This window comes from Tiliqua scincoides, chromosome 6 (genome assembly GCF_035046505.1).
Source record: "Tiliqua scincoides isolate rTilSci1 chromosome 6, rTilSci1.hap2, whole genome shotgun sequence".
NCBI lineage: Eukaryota > Metazoa > Chordata > Lepidosauria > Squamata > Scincidae > Tiliqua > Tiliqua scincoides.
In genome coordinates this window covers 68,512,518-68,533,994 of record NC_089826.1, presented here as the reverse complement: position 1 = coordinate 68,533,994, position 21,477 = coordinate 68,512,518, and the positions used below count along the sequence as shown (strand labels likewise).

The 21,477-nt window shown below is 45.5% G+C and overlaps 1 protein-coding gene and 1 pseudogene across 2 annotated transcripts in view; one reads left to right on the top strand and one right to left on the bottom strand.

Annotated features, from left to right (window-relative positions):
• The window catches only part of GABRB1 (gamma-aminobutyric acid type A receptor subunit beta1), a 116,562-nt gene that overhangs the window by 24,148 nt on the left and 70,937 nt on the right, over positions 1 to 21,477 (top strand). The window lies entirely within an intron of this gene.
• On the bottom strand, positions 14,054 to 14,173 carry LOC136656336 (5S ribosomal RNA; annotated as a pseudogene).

The following is a 21,477-nucleotide window of genomic DNA, read 5'->3' as shown; positions in this document are numbered from 1 at the left end:
TCACCTTCACGAATCAGTTACCAAATTCAAGGCCATCATTTAAAGTCACTATATATGACTGAAATGAGCAGAAAGGACAGCTGTCATCTTAAAGCATTGGAACAGAACATAATTTTCAATGTTTGGCAATTGCGGGAAAACGATGTGCATTTCTTATACCAAATGACTTACAATATAGCAAGGAACAAGACAAGCTTAAAACCCATTTTTGCCCAGCCCACAGGTATACGCATTTGGTCCCTGTTGCATATATGCAACATGGGGCAGAAATGGCTTAAGGGAAGTTCCCTCCAAAATGAACAAGAGCAATGCTCAGTCCACTCAACAGACAGCCCAATCCTGCCCTGGTTCAGGTGCATCAGAGCCGCATGGCCTCCACTGTATTCTGGTCTCCTTGGGGTGATATTTTTCTCCTTACCCCAAATAATGCCCCAGCCTGCCCAGTGGGGATACTCAGATTGTACCAGTAACTTAGCTGACACAAGTCTGAGAAGCCCTGCATAGGGCATTCAGGTCCAAGAAGGAGGATAGGATACAGCAGAGGCCTGTTTCCCAATCCTGCCCCCTTCCTGGGCCTGATCTGCCCCCTGTTGTGCCCTCCCTTACCCAGAAACACCCCCTCACCACCTCTGTTCTATCCTTCACCAGCCCCTGCACTGATTGGTGCCTTACTTACCTCCGGCGGCGGCTGGGAGTCCGGATACAGCACCTGAAGAATGGCACAGGCCTTCCCGCCAGCGCTGCTTACTCACCAGTCGTCAGAACACACTTTATGGCACTTTTACAATGGCTAGCACGATGGTGCAGCAACTGTACTAGTGCACAATAGGATTGCGTTATTAGTGGCGTAAACTTGTTGATCAGGGCCAAAGTCATGGAAGAGTGTGGCTTCAGTAAATCCATTTTTCTGTCCTGCAAATATCAGAACTTGGAGGCTATTTTCTTGCCCAAAAGTGGAGGGAGAGGAGCCTATGATCTTTTTGTGGTGAAATCTAAAAACGGAATGACTGTGTGCTTCAGCTCATGGCTACGGAATGGTTTCAGCCATTCGGTGAGCAAGAGTGCCTGCCTGTGTGACCGGCTGCCTTTGTGTGAATGCAAAGAGAGGGTCTGGCATTAATGGTCAGGGCTGGGCATTTGTCCTCCCTGCCTTGATGCAGTTTATCTGACAGCTCCCATGGTCTGGCATTCGGCAGTGCCTGTGAGGCCCAGAAAGATTGGTCTCATAAACTGGAGTGCAATATTCCTTCACGCTGACAATGATTTACTCCTGCCTTGATCTTGCCAGAGATTCCAAAGCAGCACAAACCTGCGGCATAATCCTTAGACTTTGCTCAGTGGTGCTGCTGACTGACGAGCTGTGATATAGCAACAGGCAACAGTGAAGTGAGCACCAGTCCCTTCAGCTGCCCGCTACAGTAAGTTCACAAGGGAACACATCAGCCACATGGAGCTGAAGAGGAGTCCTTGCTAGGTGCTCGGCACAAGCATCCTGGGCAGCCAAAGCAGGAGCGTATCAATGCATGGAGGGAGGCAGTGGGGATATTCAGGTCCTTGCCTGCTTGCACTAGCTGTATCTTTCTCAGTCGGCTTTTGTTCAAGTGAAATGCAAAATCTTATCTTTCTTATCATTCCAATAGCTATTAAACCCTGCACATCTATCTCTCTCCCTAACTACCGGTCTCCCCACTGTCTGCCCTCTGCTCCTGCAACCCCCCCCCGACACACACGCACACCCTCTTCCCACCCTTGAGATCTCTAGCCCTGCCCACCTTACTCTCTCTTTCATTTCTCCCTCACTCCTGCAATCTCTCCGTCTCCCCCATTCCCATGATGTCTCCCTTCCTCTCTTGTACCCGCCATCTCCCCACTGCCAAATCTTCTCCTACCTTTCCTCTGCTGCCACTTCAACCACGATCCTACCCTTTCCTCTTTCTGGCTTTGGCAGGCAGAATACTGGGAAGGAAATGAGTGGAGCTACCATTTCCTTCAACATATACCCTCTCCCTTTTAAAAGGCAGAGGTCCAGAAGAAGAAGGCGGAGGAACAATGGCAGCAGCAACAGTGTTGCCCTAAGTAAGGAAGGGAGTATGGCAGTCAGCAAATGACATCGTAGGGCAGTTGGCAGATGTGGGTGCCTCCTGCCTTAGCCAATCTGCTTCGTGAGCCAGCAGGAGCCAATCCTGATTGAGCCTGGAGCCTTCTGAATGAAGAGCATGTGTTCTGCCACTGACCTATGGCCCTATCTATGCTTAGCCTCTATGCCACCACAGAGAGCTATTTTTACATGAGAAGTTCTGATCTGGGGCATAATCTGCTTCATTTACCATCACATGCAATCATCAGTTGTCTTTCACCTTGTTTAGCATAGACGGCTCCCTGATTGCCAACCTCCTACACAGGAGGTGTTCATAGAGAGAGAAGACTGGAAGAGAGAAAGATGGGAGGCCGTTTCCAGGTGTCTGCCTTCATTAGCTTAGGAAAGTGGGTTTGAACACCTGCCTGGCAAATGAAGAAGAAAAAAAATCTGGCAGGGTGTTTAAAAAAAAAAAAAAAAGGCTCAGCATGAATTTTAGTTACAGCTTTTGCAAGGATGGTTTGCCTCCTGTGAGACATTCTGAATGACATTCAATGGTTTTATTTGGCCCAAGGGGAGGAGGAGGATGACATTTTAAAATGGCAGTAGATGTGAATAATACAAATGGTAAATAAGCTTTAAGCTCAGTAAGCAACACATGGCGTAGCACCAGACAAATACAAACACTTAATAACACACACATATATCTCTTCCTTTTTCATGCTCCAACATTAGAAGGGAAAAGGAACGCCAATAAAACAGAGTTGCAAGCCTTTCCCTCTTACCAGGCTTTCATTTGCCACCTGGATACAGAACCGTGGCAGTTCTCATGTCCTGCCCAAAGTTGTCAATAATAATAAGGATAAAAGGATACATCACAAGAAAGAAGATTCAGACTGAAGTTGCGTCCAGACACAATGTTTTTCTGAGCATTTTTGTTTGCTGGCTTGCTTGTTTTGCTGTCCCAGCACAAGTTCATTGGCAGGGTTATTTTTTGTGCACTTCAACCATTTAATTTTTTAAAAAAATGCCATAAAAATGACAGTATCACAAAAAAAATCAGTATACATTTAATACCTCATTCTTACATGGCAAGAAAAGCATGCCATTTATTTTGTAATGCCATTTATTTTCTCATTTAAAAAACACCAGAAGAAAAGCATGCATGCAGAGAGAGAGAGAGAGAGAGAGAGAGAGAGAGAGAGAGCAAGCAAAAAAAGCGTGTGGTGGGTCTGTGGAACTCCTTGCCACAGGATGTGCTGATGGCGTCTAGCCTGGACGCTTTTAAAAGGGGATTGGACAAGTTTCTGGAGCAAAAATCCATTATGGGGTACAAGCCATGATGTGTATGCGCAACCTCCTGATTTTAGAAATGGGTTATGTCAGAATGCCAATGCAAGGGAGGGCACCAGGATGAGGTCTCTTGTTATCTGGTGTGCTCCCTGGGGCATTTGGTGGGCTGCTGTGAGATACAGGAAGCTGGACTAGATGGGCCTATGGCCTGATCCAGTGGGGCTCTTCTTATGTTCTTATGTTCTTATGAGAGAGAGAGAGAGAGAGAGAGAGAGAGAGAGAGAGAGAGAGAGAGAGAGAGAGAGAGCTTCATATCTAAGCTAAAGTGTCCTATTTGGTGTTTACTCTGAGCACAGCATGATGCCAATACTCATGGACTTCTAACTTGATGGGAAAATCCAGTTGCTCTGTAAAAATTGAAGTGGCATGTTTGGGTGTGCCTATCACAGGCACCTTTATGTCACATCTGTTATGTCACTGTTATGTCACTGTTATGACATATGTCACTGATGGCACATAATATTATGGGTCTGTGGAACTCCTTGCCACAGGATGTGCTGATGGCGTCTAGCCTGGACGCCTTTAAAAGGGGATTGGACAAGTTTCTGGAGGAAAAATCCATTATGGGGTACAAGCCATGATGTGTATGCGCAACCTCCTGATTTTAGAAATGGGTTATGTCAGAATGCCAATGCAAGGGAGGGCACCAGGATAAGGTCTCTTTTTATCTGGTGTGCTCCCTGGGTCATTTGGTGGGCCGCTGTGAGATACAGGAAGCTGGACTGAGGGAGGGAAAGGGGAGATAAAAGGAGACTTAGAGATGGCAGAGAAATTAAATGAGTTCTTTGCATCTGTCTTCACGGCAGAAGACCTCAGGCAGATACCGCTGCCCGAACGGCCCCTCCTAACCGAGGAGTTAAGTCTGATAGAGGTTAAAAGAGAAGATGTTTCAGACCTCATTGATAAATTAAAGATCAATAAGTCACCGGGCCCTGATGGCATCCACCCAAGGGTTATTAAGGAATTGAAGAATGAAGTTGCAGATCTCTTGACTAAGGTATGCAACTTGTCCCTCAAAACGGCCACGGTGCCAGAAGATTGGAGGATAGCAAATGTCACGCCTATTTTTAAAAAGGGAAAGAGGGGGGACCCGGGAAACTATAGGCCGGTCAGCCTAACATCCATACCGGGTAAGATGGTGGAATGCCTCATCAAAGACAGGCTCTCAAAACACATAGACAAACAGGCCTTGCTGAGGGAGAGTCAGCATGGCTTCTGTAAGGGTAAGTCTTGCCTCACGAACCTTATAGAATTCTTTGAAAAGGTCAACAGGCATGTGGATGCGGGAGAACCCGTGGACATTATATATCTGGACTTTCAGAAGGCGTTTGACACGGTCCCTCACCAAAGGCTACTGAAAAAACTCCACAATCAGGGAATTAGAGGACAGGTCCTCTCGTGGATTGAGAACTGGTTGGAGGCCAGGAAGCAGAGAGTGGGTGTCAATGGGCAATTTTCACAATGGAGAGAGGTGAAAAGCGGTGTGCCCCAAGGATCTGTCCTGGGACCGGTGCTTTTCAACCTCTTCATAAATGACCTGGAGACAGGGTTGAGCAGTGAAGTGGCTAAGTTTGCAGACGACACCAAACTTTTCCGAGTGGTAAAGACCAGAAGTGATTGTGAGGAGCTCCAGAAGGACCTCTCCAAACTGGCAGAATGGGCAGCAAAATGGCAGATGCGCTTCAATGTCAGTAAATGTAAAGTCATGCACATTGGGGCAAAAAATCAAAACTTTAGATATAGGCTGATGGGTTCTGAGCTGTCTGTGACACATCAGGAGAGAGATCTTGGGGTGGTGGTGGACAGGTCGATGAAAGTGTCGACCCAATGTGCGGCGGCAGTGAAGAAGGCCAATTCTATGCTTGGGATCATTAGGAAGGGTATTGAGAACAAAATGGCTAGTATTATAATGCCGTTGTACAAATCGATGGTAAGGCCACACCTGGAGTATTGTGTCCAGTTCTGGTCGCCGCATCTCAAAAAAGACATAGTGGAAATGGAAAAGGTGCAAAAGAGAGCGACTAAGATGATTACGGGGCTGGGGCACCTTCCTTATGAGGAAAGGCTACGGCGTTTGAAATGGGTTAAGTCAGAATGCCAGATGTAGGGGAGGACACCAGGATGAGGTCTCTTGTTATCTGGTGTCCTCCCTGGGGCATTTGGTGGGCCGCTGTGAGATACAGGAAGCTGGACTAGATGGGCCTATGGCCTGATCCAGTGGGGCTGTTCTTATGTTCTTATGTTATGTTCATTTTTGTAGCTGTTTTTAAAGGTTTTTAGAAGCGTCTGTGCATGTGTGTGTATACTCTCCAGTGTGTATACTCTCCTACACTCTCCAGTGAAAATAATTTCAAGTACTAAGGATAGGAAAGGTACCTCTGCCCGTGTCCTTTGAGTGCCAGTGCCTCAAAGCACAGCCCCAGCCAATATCTACCGAGTTTTCAAAACTTTATCTCAAAGAGAAAAGAGGCCTGCTTTGTAGAAGCACATTTTCTCCGCTTCATCTGTCCAATGAGCATACCGACTTTTAATACCTCAGTTGCAGAAGTGCACCTGAGATCAGCATTTGAGAGCTATGTGGTCTGAAATTTGTGTGTGTGCGTGTTGAAGTAAACTAGCTTGTTCTCTTATTTACCTAAGCAGAAAAAAAGCATGAAAACATTGTCATGCACACTACATTATCTTCACTGGTTACAATGTTGTGCCAGTGGGGTGACAGCCACGGAGGCCTGCTCAAGGTAAGGGAGTGTTTGTTCCCTTACCTTGGAACTGCATTGCCCTTATGTCGGTGCTGGAACGTTGGTTAGGATTGTGCCCTACTACAAATAGGGGTGTATTCAAGAGGCAACAGGACTGGAGTAGAGGACTTCTACAGGAGGAGCAGTGATGTTAGTAGCAGGAGTGCTTTAAAAACATTTTTCAATGGACTGAAAGTAAGTCCTACAGAAAGTGGGATTTCTGAGTAAATAGGGTACTATTCTAACAGTGCTACGTACAACAGTGGAATAGACAGTGTTCTGCTATCATAAAAGACCACATGGCAGTATGCACAATGCACCACCAGCAGCCATTTTGAAGCCACTGCCACAGGTAGAGACCTGCTCAGGAATAGATAAGCTGACACAGGGGCAGGCCATATGTGGGGAGGGGGAGGAACCAGACATTCTGGGGATGGACCTGGAACAGAGAGGGGAGAAGGAAGGTTGAAGCCAGCAGCAATGACGTATGATGGATCTTATTCCCTTGGTTGAAAACCTCCCCACCCCTTTTCCTTCCTCAAACATACACCACTAAAATAGGTGGTGCATGTCCAAGGAGGAGGCCCACAGGTGACCTGAGGGCTTACACAGAGATAAGTAAAAAATGTTTTTACTTATCTCCTGTTTGCCTTAAGGTGCCCCTCCCTCCACAATTGGAAGGAGTGCATGTGTTTCGGGAGTGGCTGCATGTGCCCTGGCAGTGGCGGATAGTATTGGGACCTAATCCAATTGGCATCCTTCAGTCTCGGAAGACTATGGTGTCACGCTCTGAATGGTGGTTCTGGAACAGAGTGTCCTCTCCAGTGCGCGAAGCCTGGGTAAAGTAGGTATGGAGGATAGGCTGTTACCCATGCAGCAAATCCCCCCTCTCCACGTCGCTGAAATGGTCCAACGGAAAGGCAGAGGCCAATACAGTTGGTTCCAGCGGCATCGCAGGAGTTGCCAGAATGTGACTGTGTTCAGCCATGAACTGCCTCAGGGACTCCAGCTCCGGATTTTGCCTTGAGGTTGACTCCTGAAGCCTTGTCCATAACTGGATGTAGCCACAAGGCAGTGGAGGTTTGGGATCAGAGTTTTCCTTCTCTCAGATGAGCTGCCTTCCCAGGCTGACGAGTTCCATCTACCCGGTGGCTGTTTTGTCGCCTCTTACAACAAATACAGCCAAACTGAGGGCCTATTCTTATCCCCAACCCCCAGGGACCTAATATACCTTTTATATTGATTCAGAGTATTTATTTGATATATATTTATTTGGGATGTTTGTCAGTGGCAGGCCTGCTGGAAGACAGGGAGGCAAAAGCCACAAGTGTCGCACCCCCTCAGCTGCTGCCTCTGCCTGCTGCTCTGCCTGTCCAACAGAGCTGTTCCACCGGCAAGCAAAGCCCAGCTTGGTACTTAAAGTGCACAAAAACCTTTTGTGGCTTCTAGTGCGATCTTAAGGGCACTTCCGGTTTCATCAGGAAACCGGAATAACCCTTTAAGGTAGCACCAGAAGCCTTAGAAGACTTCTCCAGCTTGTCGGCATCGCATGAGGCTCCATGTGCCCCAATGAATATCCTGGGGGGGGGGGGTGCAGCTTGATGTGGGGCTGGCATGATGCAGACCTGGCCCTGGGGTGCAATATGGCCAGCTCTGTTAACTGATATTTGGAATGCCATTCTTCAGTTTTTATTCATTTGTTTTAAAAGTATAGCAACACACTGCAGATGTTTGGAATGAAATGAGCTAGATTTTTTAAAAATGAAGAATAATCTCAGTTTCAGAATAAGTGACAGGAGGGGAAACGCCATCGAATGAAGAAATGTAAAGCTGAATTTTTAAAAAAGTTTTATAGTTTTCAGGGGGCGTGGTCATATGTAGGTGTCACGATAAGCTTCTGAACTTTAAAAAGTAACACTGCACCACTGAATACAAATGACTAGAAACGTGAGTCAGAAGGGAATCTTTTTGTTCAAATGACTCTTGCTGCATGAGCCATATCAAATGAGTAAGGTCCCTTGAATAACAGCATTGCATGGATCAATGCCAAGATAGTAGACTGAAAAACAGTTGTCACACTCATTAATGTGTGTGGCATATTTGAGTTTTACAACATGATTTCAAACCTTGTGTTGCAAAGTTCCTTGACATTTGTAGCCAAACACATCTCTCATTTCAATTGTTCCTCTCCTTCATATTTTTCTGTACTTCTACCATATGCATAAGCAAAACCTTAATCTAGTTGTAATTGGCCATTACTCCTGTAATTTCCATTTATTTAAATTATGAGGGAGACCACAGTCTGAGGCATGGCAAACCCAATACTACCCAACTCCTCATGTGGCAATGCAGCAGTGCCAATGTGGCAGAGTGTTTTAGCCTCTAACAGTCTCCTTGGGGCAAGGAAGTATTTGTTCCCTTGCTCCAGGGAATGCCCCTGCTGGCCTGGTGGGTTTACCTGGGAGACCAGGAAGGCGATGAGGATTTGGTGAACACAGCTACCACCAAGCCTGCTCAATCCGCCCTCCTACCTACCCTTGCCACCTCCCTGTTCTGCCCACTGCTATCCCATTCCTCCCTTCCCATCTCCCTCCTGTCCCCATTCACACTTCACAATTATTGCTTGCAAGCTTGGAAACTGGTATTGAGCATCCAGTTCAACATCCTAAGAATTGCAACTTTAAAATTAAAAATAAATAAATAAATAAAAAATCACCAAGTTTCCAGCCATTAAATTTATGAAGAGAATCTAGAAAATATATCAGTCATGTTTGGTTTAAAGAACCAACATAGAAAAATTGGGGAAAAGGTTGTCAGAATTGCCAGAGGTTGAGAATAGGACTTTAAAGCCCTACATATCTCTTTGCTTTGCCCTATAATTAGCAGAAGCAAAACGAAGGTAGAAAACAAAGGACATGTTAATTGGCCAAGAATCTGCAGGGATTCTGTTGCAACTACTGAGAGCTGCATTGGAAACTCTCAGGCATTGCTCAGAGGTAACATTAAGAAGGAAAAGGGACGATTTTGCACGATCTCCTTTCAAAACTTTTTGGCAGTCATTTGAACATAACAACAATGTCTGCTAGAATGTCCGTGCCGTGCACTTTTTCTTGGAAAATCAGTGAAAATTCTCTGTGGCACATAATTCTGTTTTTCAGCCCAATAAATGTGGGGAATGAGTCCAAAGTCACATGGCGCATTGGCTGTTTTGAGTGCAGCTATGCTCTTAATGATGCTTCTCCTTCCTTCAGTCATGTCCTCATTTTGGAGGTCTGACTCTCAGCTTTTTGCCACTTATATCTCAGAAGTCCTTAAAGTGTATATTTGGCAGCTATAACACACACACATTAAAGTTGGGCAAATTCTAGGATGCAGAGGCTGAATTGGGGCTTATTCTAACTGATTTCACACTTCTTCATGAACATCAATAAGTCCGTCTCTCCATTAAAGGTATTTGCTTGATTACAATTAAAATACTTAGCAAAGACAGTTTTCAATAGACAACAGGCCACAGGGAAAGAAATCTGCTCATGACCTTTGCAGAATGTTTCTCTGCTGCTTATATACAGTACATTACTTCCTAGGCTGGGACTTGTGTCACCAGTTATAAGATCAAATGCATTAATCATTATTAAATTGTTCCAATGAGCTCTCAAGAATTATTACAGGCATAATCATTTAAGGGCCCCCTCTTTGCTAAACTGGCATGAACTTCAGATAATTGTGAATTCTGACAGTACTGCTTAAAGAACTCCAGGGCTCAGGTTTTTGGGACTGTGAGAGCAAATGCAGAGAACCATTTGCAAATGGTAATTTTTTTACCAATGGCCACCCACCTGGAACATCCCACAGGGTAGCAGAGCCATAGTTTTGCTTGCTACATGTAAGGTGAGATAAAAAGATAATCCCAAATAAAAGAGTACAATCCAATGCATGTTTACTTTCAGTATCTGTGTCACCTGGCACCCCTTACCCAGTGAAATGAAGTAAACAAGCCCCTCCTCCTTCCTTGGAAGGCTGGTCCAGTCCTCCTTTCTCCCCTCTTACCATCCATCCGTCTGTCCCCCTCTCCTCTTCTGTCTGTCCATCCATCAGTACCCTCTAATCCAGGGGTATCAAAGTCATTTCATAAAGTGGGCCAATTATCATTCATGGCTGAGGGTTGGAAGTGACATTTATTAAGCAGGAAGGGACATTATTAAGCAGATGATGACCAGAAATAAGCACTTTGTCTTCACATATGAACTGATGAGAAATGACAAGAGAAAAGTATACAAATCTTGATTTTCAAGATATGAAGAGCCCGAGTATCACATCTCTCTCTCTCTCTCTGCGCCTCACCCCTCTTGGTTTGCCGCCCCCCCCAAGACGCTGCTGGAAGGGTGGTGCTGGGAGAGCCCAATCAGCACATAGGCTGGATAAAGAGCTACCATGATCCATATGCAGCGTGTGGGCCTTATGTTTGACACACCTGTTCTATCCATTATTGATCTACCTCTAGGGCCAGGGCAGAATGGTGCATATGCCTCTAGGCAAATTTCTCAGTTTGCCTCCCATTGAGCCTGACACAATTTCTCTGCTAAAAAAAAAAAAATTTAAAGGCACCATCCAAGCTCAACTACTAGTGAAGTCAGCAGTTCTGCTATAGGATACATCCTGGCACTGTACGCTATATTCATGAAACTTTAGAGGCAAAGGTTTCGTACTGACTAATGCAGCTGGGGGGGGGGAAACTGCAGTTGTAGTGTATATGCAGATGACCCACTTTTTCCTAGCACATTGTAACTTTAAAGTGGGACCCTGTGAAAATGTGTCATTTCAAAGGGTCAGTTCTGTGATGGGCCCTGAGGCCACCAAACTTTTGTCAGGCTTCCAGAATCTTTTTCAATAGCAAAAGGCATTATGTGCTGAGAGGGAAAAAAAACAAGAGAAAAAGAGTGAATGTGTCGGAATTCACCCTTAGAGTATCTCAAGCAGTGATTCATATATTTTCACCTATTTACACCTCATTAAACATTGTCATATTTCATTTGCACATTTTGCACTGGTCTTGCAATCCTGCCGACTACGCCAATTTGTCCTATCCCAATTTTCCCTATCCTGCCAACTATGCCAATTTGTCCCGTCCAAATATTCCAACTCCCTTCTAATGCCCACTTTTTGGCTAATTAACACCCTCCTTTTCCAAGAACAGCTGTGGTGTGCAAAGAAATGCAGAACTCCTTATCAGTTGAGCAATTAACAAGAATTTATTGCTACAAACACACATACTCCCTGCAAGTCCTCTTGTCCAGAGGCTTTCCCTCCCCAAAACTCCAGTGGGGAAAATTCAGTGGGGAAAGGTCTGAAGCCTCCAGTCCAAGTCCAATCCAGTCTCCAAAGCACAGTCCAGTCTTCCCAGTTCAGTCTTCTGCAGCAGAGTCCCTCCTCTGTGTCCTCTCCAGCAGAGTGTCTCCTCCAGCAGGGTTCTGGCAGTCCTCTCTTCTGTGTCCTCCAGCAGAGTCCTAGCAGTCCCCTTCTCCCGCGTGTCTGTCCTGTAGGTCTGGGGTCAGGTAGCCTCTGGGTCAGGTAGCTTTGCTCCTTCTGAAGCTGCCTTTTATCCTTGTATGTCCCATTAAGTCCAAATTAGGCTCAGGTGAGCCATCTCTTCACTCCATGTCCACTCAAAGTCCCATCAAGGTAAAATGAAGCTCAGGTGTCCATCAGAGTCTCCATTGGCCTTGACTGATTACAGTTGTGGAGCCAGACCTGCCCTTCCCAGAGCTGTCAAACAGCTGTCAAAACATGGAATCACTGCCAACACCATATCATCCACCTGATGATTTTCTGATCTTCCATTATAGCACCTTATAATTAAGCCACCAGAGTACATTTTCAGAACTGTGTAATAATGTAATATACGGTTTACTGAGTGCAGGAGTATGGTTACATTTTCCCTATGGATTTGCAATCAAATTAGCTTGAGACATGTACAGTGTCAGTATAGAAAATTGGCCTGCACAGTTTATAATCCACACCCAGCATGGGAAATGTTAGTGGTCTGCCATATCAGTTGTGGTGAACCTCTGCTGAGTTGGCGAGCTGAGATCACCTTGGTGGGTCATACATTCCGTCAACTTGCACTATATTAGAGAGATCTGGAACCAGATTCCAGAATCCACATGAGGAGACAAGTTGTGTAACAAGTTGTGTAACTTGAAATCTTTTTTTTAAACCTACACTGCTGGTCTTGAACATTTCTAGGTTTGACTCAAGAGTTGCCAGCCTTCCAGGTTTGTCCTAGGGGGAGGGCAGCACTACTCCAGCCAATCTTCAGTCAGGTCATGATCCCCTCCTCACACAGGGCGCACACACACACACTGAAAATTATTTCCCTCTGTGGTGTAGTTTTCTATCTAGATTGGCCTGGGAAAGTCCATCTTATAATGCTATTTAGAGCAGTCTTTAGAGCAGTCTTCTTCAGCCTAGGGGTTGTGATCCCAATGGGGTCGCTATGCCTCAGTTGTGGGGTTGAGGCAACTTGCAGGAATGAAAAAGATTGAAGACCACTGGACCAGGGAAAGGGGGAGGCATCTGGTATACCCAGTGGTATAGCTAATGATCGTGTAGCCAGGTGCCAAGCTCAAAATAATGCCCCGGAAGTGACGTCACAACCGGAAGTGATGTCACACCCGGGCTTTTTAAAAAGTGAAAATTGGGGGAAACCCTGCCTCCCCCCCCAGAAGCTCACCACCCACTTGCTCTGCCACCTCCCCCCCCCCAGTCAGTGGCATAGCTTATTTGTACCTGGACTCAAAAAAGATTTTGTAGGACTCCCCTCCCCACAACAAAATCAAATTTAATTAAGTAAATAAATAAAAAGTGTGCTCCTTATTGGTCCGAGACACTGTGCTGGGGTGAAGAGGAACAGTTATTCTCCCCTGCTAAATATAAGAGGTGCACCACTTAAAAGTGCCTCTTTACCCAGTTTGCCGGGGTAACTGTATTATGATATGTAGAAATGAGACCTGACACATATTAACACCTTATTGGTTCCATGCTGTATCACAATAACATCCCATTGGCTCTCAGAATAATCAGTCTCATAGGTCGGTTTTGAGTTTAAAAAATCCACTTTTTGTTCCATAAGGCCGTTATGTTTTCACTTTCTAGTTAATTGGCCATAACTTTTGATAGAATAAGGATACTTCAATATGGTTTGTTCCATTGCATTCTGCATTACATTACCTTTCCAATAATATATAACAAGATTGTATTATTCATACAAACCAATTTTTTTTCACAATTTTAGTATTTTTTTCACAATTTAGTAGTATCAAGCTCAGCTTGTTGCCCCACTAAAGCTTGTTGTCCGGTGTGACTGCTACCCCCCGACCTCCTTAGCTACACCACTGGGTATATCCCTTCAGATACCAGAAGATTGTATCCCAGCCCTGCTCAGGTTGTTAGCAATTGTGCTGAAATAGCTTTCCCTAGTGCCAGGCTTCATGATAACTTTTTCTTCTCTCTGTAATAAGAATATTTGGCTACACTGAACACCAGGGCCTCTTAGAGGAATTTTATCAGTAGGTACCACGTTTCTTTTGGGCACCTTCCCAAAGAGGGAGGGGGTGAAATGGAGTGAGCAGATAGCAATGGGGGTGGGCAGAATGGGGGCATGAAAAAGGTGGAAGACTACTTAGGGAGACTCACAGGCTACAGGAGAGAAGAGATTGACTAGGATGCCTTTTCCCTAGTAATTATACGACTTGCAGAAAATCCCAGCTGAATAGATCTTTATCTTCAAAGTATGAATTCTTTTGCTTTTGCTGGTTTCTGGTAATAGCTTTCTTTCTTTTTTAAAATGATTGGTTGGCAACCTTCAGTCTCGAAAGACTATGGTTTAAGCCTACAGCACCCGGTATTCCCAGGCGGTCTCCCATCCAAGTACTAACCAGGCCTGACCCTGCTTAGCTTCCATGATCAGACGAGATTGGGCATGTGCAGGGTAACATGGCCTAATTGCCTTATATCAGTGGTTCTCAAACAGGGGCATTGCAATGCCCCAGCCAGAGAGTCCTGGCGTCTGCCCCCTTAAGGGGCGGGGAGGGGGAAGGCAACAACGCAACCCACCTGGATCATGCCACTTTGGAGGGGTATAAGGGCTTGCTGCCACTTACCAGAGCCTGTAGCGGACTCCCAGGAGTTCAGGGAGCCCCTGCGCCAGCCTTCACAGGGCTCCCCAACATGCAGAGTTTCTCAAAATCACAATCATGACCACTTCTGGTTTCGAAAACACAAAACTGGAAGAGGTCGCGATTACGATTTTGAAGGTCTCTGCAGTGTGGGGAGCCCTATGGAGGCTGGCACAGGGGCTCCCCGCATTACGGGAGGCTGATTCAGACTCTGGTAAGTGGCAGCAAGCCCTGTACCTCTCCAAAGCGGCACAATCCAGTGGGTCGTGTCACTGCCTTCCCCCCGCCCTCGCACACACATACTGAAGCTCAAACTCTCCCTGAGAGTCTGAGAACCACTGCCTTATATATTGCTTTAAAATATTGAAAGCAGACATCAAAGGGCTTCCTATTCTTAGGAAAGGCTTAAAAATAAATAAAGCTCAATAAACAAAGCTTTATAAAATAAATTGAAAGACAGATCCCATGATACGCAATGGCCGCTATAGCTAGATTAGAAATATTCTAAGCATGTGCTTTATGATCCTTCTAATCACTGTTTGGATTTGGTATGAAATATTTAATAAATGCTGTGTGGTGACTGAAATCACTTGCTAATGAAGGATGCAATCCACTGGGACCATTTCTAGAGCAAGCCCTACTGCGATTAATGGGAGATTCATGAGAGCATAATATCAGTACCCAAAATAACTATTGTCCCAAAATAGCGAGATATGGGATATTTGGCTGTGACAATGTTTTCTTCAAAGTCAATTGCATCCTGTAATAATTGCTATTATATGTAATAATTTATCTAGCATTTTTTGTAGGCTGCCATCCTTCGTGAAACCAGTCCTACACTTTAAATTACCCAGAAATCACTGGGACATGCTCTGTTTCTGGTTATGAATGAAGGAAGGCAGCTTAGGGGGATCGTCTTTTTTTAAATGCTTACTGGTATTCAATGTGCATTTGAGCATCTGAAATTCTACCATAGGAAGAAGCAGATCATCACATCTGGGCAACAGCTGATATAATTTTATTTCACTTCAATATAATTTTATCCTAATATGCAAAGGTTGACAAGATCTAATAAGTAAACATATGCATTTCTTCTCTTTAGATTCACATGCATGCATGTACGTGCGCACTCACGAACTAGTAGGTTTAAAATAAGTTATCTACAGTGCAATCCTATATGTATCTATTCAAAAGTAACTCCCACTAAGTTCAATGGAACTTAATTCCAAGTGTGTACAGGGGGCCCCTGTATCCACAGATCCATGGATTAACTTATCTGCGGATTGGGTCCGCCACCCTATGTTCACACCCTCCACAGTGTCCTCTGAGCAAGCAAAGGCTGCAGACAGATGTCCACAGCCTCTGCTGGGCTCAAACTGAGCCCAACAGTGGAAAAAAATCACTTCCACTTTCTTCATGAAACTGGAAGTGATGTTTTTAATGACATATAAGGCATTAGGAGGTCCGGGGAAGCCCTCCCATATGGAAATAATACCATATGACTGAAATGATCAAACACTCAAGACAAAATCTTAGAGAATTCATGTTCATCCCACAGGCTGAAATTGGTCAGTGAATACATTATGAACAATCCCCCCTCCATCATGAGGACATCTGTAAAAGATCAGTCTATTCACAAATAACTCTTCCATACATTTAATTAATTTAGCATCTTTTTAAAGTATTCATATTAAATATTTAAGTATTTTTCTTTCTTTTTTTAATGTAAAGTATTTTTTCATTTTTAAACTCCAGCTCTGCTCTCAAAAAAATTCACTGAAATCAACAAGACTTCAGAGCATGCATTGGGGAAGGCAGACATAGTATTGTATATGCTGTTATACAGCATAGTTATCCTTTGCAGTGATTTGAGTTTGTCTTTGCTATTGACAATACAGAGAGACAACCCGGCAAGTTAAATAGCAAATTGAATCAGACCTCACACCAAACTTTCTTCTCATATATCAGGCAGACTTGATTCGGTCATGAATGGGCACTAGCCAATAGGTGCTCTCCACCTTCAGCTTTTTCAACATTCAAGTTTAACCATTCCAAAAACCTACAGTACTGTATTTCCAAAGCTTCCTTCAGGAGAGAAAAAAATATGTGTTTACAGAGCTGCAAATGAAACCGCTTCCACCATTGTTAAAATTATATATCTGTATTTCCCCAAAAAATGAATTCCAGACTGCAGGTTGGCCATGTTTTGGAAACAAATGAAACAGACCCTGATGCAAGGAACAATTGCTCAGAGCAAGTTGACTCAAATGCCTATACAGGCATCCCCCCAGTATCCACAGGGGATATGTTCCATGCCGCCCTGCGGATACAGAAACCGCAGATAAAAGGGGACTCTACACAAACGTTCAAAATTCCCCCAGTTGCACCCCCCATTACACAAATGACTTATGGGTTTGCTTTAAGAATGCAGCAGTAAAATGGAACTCTAAGCACCTGGAGGGTACTGGGTTTTTTAACTGCTGTTTCTTGCTTGCTCTCTAGCAATGTGTCCTGTCTAGGTGCTTTTCCCTGATGATGTTCTGAAAAAGTTACAGAACGAAACGTTGGACTTTTTAACAACATGGATTCCAATTCTTTGACACAACCAGGTTCTTCTCACCCGAATAAAGATATATTAAATTGTTGGATTATTGCTGGTCATGAAAACCTACAAACTTATATAACTTATGGCTCTTTGCTGACTGCAAAATGGAAGATGGAAGCAGCGGCAGCAGCACTCATAGGAAGAGAGGCAGAGGCCTGAAAAGAACCGTGACACTTATCATTGAGTTCAAAGAGCTTAGCGTTGCATTCTTTTTAGCCGCCTTGCTTCCTGTGAGTGCTTCTTCAACTTCCCTTTTCCATTTTGCAGTCAGCAAAAAGCCAGGAGACCAGGAAGAGTGACAGGAAGGTTCCAATCAGAAGCAGAAAAGCAATTTGCACAGTGGGAGGCAACAATGGAGGGATTTTTGAACCGCGGATAATTGAAACCATGGATACTGGTTTCGCAGTTATGTACTAGTAAAGTATTCCTTGAATAGATGTTTGTCATAGGTGCTAGTAAGCCAGAAGGTTACCTGAAGGAAGCCAAAATGGCAAATCTGATTGGTCTGATCAAGTTTGACTCAACCAGATTTGCCTGTCTTATGTCTACTCATAGCTCAGTCTTGTGTTGCTGACACAGAGACCGTGAAGACAGCAAAACTCTAGCAGGCGTTGGCCATTTTCGTTCATCTTCCCAGTGCCGAACTGACCTAAGCAAGTGGGCCACGAACTGTTATCAGCACCAATTCTAGCATTGAAATCGCCGAGGATGAACAATGGCTCTTTTACGGGGATCTTCTTGATAGTGGTGGCCAGGTCATCATAGAATTTGTCTTTGGCTTCTGCTGGAGACGACAGAGTTGGTGCATAAGCACTGATGAGAGTGACAGGTCCTGCTGATGACTGGAGCTGCAGGGACAAAATTCTTTCACTTCCCACAGTAGGTGGGATGATGGATTTCAGCAGGGTATTTCTGACCGCAAAGCCAACACCATGTTCCCTGGTTTCGTTTGGTGGTTTTCCCTGCCAGAAAAATGAGAAATTTCTCTCCTTGACAGATCCGGAATCTGGCAGCCTAATCTCTTGAAGGGTGACGATGTCCATCTTCGTTCTTCAACACGAAGCCCCAACACAGAGTCTCCTGGAGACACCCAAGATCAAAGCACTGGCACCAGCTCAACCTGATTCTCACCAGATGCTCCAGCCTTCCCAGCATCAAGATCACGCGCAGCTATCAGGGTGCTGCTTGCGACACCGACCATTCCCTGGTGTGCAGCAGAGTGAAACTGCAAACAAAGCGACTGTACCACACGAAAAAGGAAGGAAGACCTCGCATTGATACCAGCAAGACCCGGGATCAGAGAAAAGTGGAGGAATTTGCACGAGCGCTTGAGGAATCTCTTCCAGGCCCGGTCGATGCAAACGCATCCAACAGATGGGAACATTTCAAGAATGCCGTTTACAACGCCTTGTCCATATTTGGCAAGAAGACCAACATGACAGCAGACTGGTTTGAAGCCCACTCTGAGGAGTTGACACCAGTCATTGAGGAAAAGAGGAGAGCTCAAGCAGCATACAAGGCCTGTCCCAGTGAGCGCAACCTGCAGGTCCTCCGAGCTGCTCACAGCAAAGTCCAGCAGACTGCCAGATGTGCTAATGACTACTGGCTCCAGCTCTGTTCCGAGATACAGATAGCAGCTGACACGGGCAACATCAAGGGGATGTATGATGGTATCAAGCAGGCCCTAGGTCCAACACAGAAGAAAATTGCCCCTCTGAAGTCTGCCACAGGCGAGGTCATCCAGGATCGGACGCAGCAGATGGAACGCTGGGTGCAGCACTACTCTGAGCTATATTCCAGAGAAAATGTAGTCACCGAAGAAGCGCTGAACAACATTGAGTGCCTGCCTGTGCTGGAGGAGCTTGACAGTGAATCAACCCTAGAAGAACTTCACATGGCCCTGGACTCCCTTGCCTTTGGCAAGGCACCTGGAAAAGACAGCATCCCTGCTGAAGTCCTAAAATGCTGCAAAGAGATCATCGTCACTGAGCTGCATGAAATCCTCTGTCTCTGCTGGAGAGAAGGTGGTGTACCTCAAGACATGAGGGATGCAAACATCATCATGCTGTACAAGAACAAAGGCGACAGGGGTGACTGCAATAACTACCGTGGCATCTTTCTCCTTAGCGTTGTAGGAAAGTTGTTTGCCCGAGTTGCACTAAAGAGGCTCCAGGTACTTGCAGAGAGCGTTTATCCAGAATCACAGTGCGGATTCCGAGCCAACAGGTCCACCACTGATATGGTATTCTCCCTTAGACAACTGCAGGAGAAATGCAGGGAACAGCGACAGCCACTCTTTATAGCCTTCATAGATCTCACGAAGGCCTTCGACCTGGTCAGCAGGGATGGCCTCTTCAAGATTCTCCCCAAGATTGGATGTCCACCCAGGCTCCTCAGCATCATCAGATCCTTCCACAAGGACATGAAGGGCACTGTTGTCTTTGATGGCTCCACATCAGACCCCTTTGACATCCGAAGCGGTGTGAAGCAGGGCTGTGTTCTTGCACCAACCTTGTTTGGGATTTTCTTCGCTGTCCTGCTGAAGCAGGCCTTTGGAACCGCAACAGAAGACATCTATCTCCGGACCAGATCAGACGGAAAGCTCTTCAACCTCTCCAGACTGAGAGCAAAGTCCAAAGTCCAGCTGAAATGTCTGCGTGACTGCCGACGATGCAGCTGTCACTACCCACTCTGCCAAAGATCTCCAGCAGCTCATGGATCGTTTTTGCAAGGCCTGCCAAGATTTTGGACTGACGATCAGCCTGAAGAAAACACAGGTCATGGTTCAGGATGTGGACTCATCTCCCTCCATTACAATCTCTGAGCATGAACTGGAGGTTGTCCATGACTTTGTGTACCTTGGCTCAACGATCTCAGACACTCTTTCTCTCGATACTGAACTAAACAAACGCATCGGTAAAGCAGCTACCACGTTTTCCAGACTCACAAAGAGAGTCTGGTCCAACAAGAAGCTGTCGGAACATACCAAGATCCAGGTCTACAGAGCTTGCGTCCTGAGTACACTTCTGTACTGCAGCGAGTCATGGACTCTTCGCTCACAACAGGAGAGGAAACTGAACGCTTTCCACATGCGCTGCCTCCGACGCATTCTCGGCATCACCTGGCAGGACAAAGTTCCAAACAACACAGTCCTGGAACGTGCTGGAATCCCTAGCATGTATGCACTGCTGAAACAGAGACGCCTGCGTTGGCTCGGTCATGTCGTGAGAATGGATGATGGCCGGATCCCAAAGGATCTCCTCTATGGAGAACTCGTGCAAGGAAAGCGCCCTACAGGTAGACCACAGCTGCGATACAAGGACATCTGCAAGAGGGATCTGAAGGCCTTAGGAGTGGACCTCAACAAGTGGGAAACCCTGGCCTCTGAGCGGCCCGCTTGGAGGCAGGCTGTGCAGTATGGCCTTTCCCAGTTTGAAGAGACACTTGGCCAACAGTCTGAGGCTAAGAGGCAAAGAAGGAAGGCCCATAGCCGGGGAGACAGACCAGGGACAGACTGCACTTGCTCCCGTTGTGGAAGGGATTGTCACTCCCGAATTGGCCTTTTCAGCCACACTAGACGCTGTGCCAGAACCACCTTTCAGAGCGCGATACCATAGTCTCTCGAGACTGAAGGTTGCCAACAACAGCTCAGTCTCATGGCTCACTGCGGAAGCATTATTGCTAGTATTTCTAGGTTTCCATTTTAATGCCGGTGTCCAGGAAAATGCTCCTTATAGAGTCAGCTCACTGCGAATGTGAATGTGGAAGAGGAGAATATAAAGCGCTGTGAGCTCTTCATTCTGTACAAAACGCAGAGCCAAAGAACCCAACCTGTTGCTCCCATTTCGTTCACAAACAGAAAATAATCTACCCGCTGAATAATACATAATACAGGAGCTGCCTGGCCCCTTCCATCTGCCAGTGGTAGATAACACGAAAAGCAATTTGGACTTATAGTATATATGGATCAGAGTTTATGTATTTGCATACAATATTTATAATAATCTGCCTTTCTCATCTTACAGTAGGTAATGCTAGAGTACCCACTTCAGTAGAAGGCATTAAGAAGAAAAAACCAAAAATATAGCTCCAAAGGTATCACCCTTTAGAACTGCTAGATAAACAAGATGAATAAATTAGAGACCTAGCTGCCCATCATAAGAAAATAAGAAGAGCCCCGCTGGCCAAAGGTTCATCTAGTTCAGCTTCCTGTATATCACAGTGGCCCACCAGATGCCTCAGGGAGCACACAAGACAACAAGGGACCTGCACCCTGGTGCCACTTCCTTGCATCTGGCATTCTGGGGTAGGCTACTTCTAAAACCAGGAGGTTGCACATACCCATCATGGCTTGTAACCTTTCCTCCAGAAAGCTATCCAGTCCCCTTTTTAAAGCATCTAAGCCAGATGCCATCACCACATCCTGTGGCAAGGGGTTCCACAGACTAATTACACAATATCTATCCTGTATCCACTCTATCCATCCCCTGCATAATATTGTATGTCTCAATCATGTCCCCCCCCCTTAGT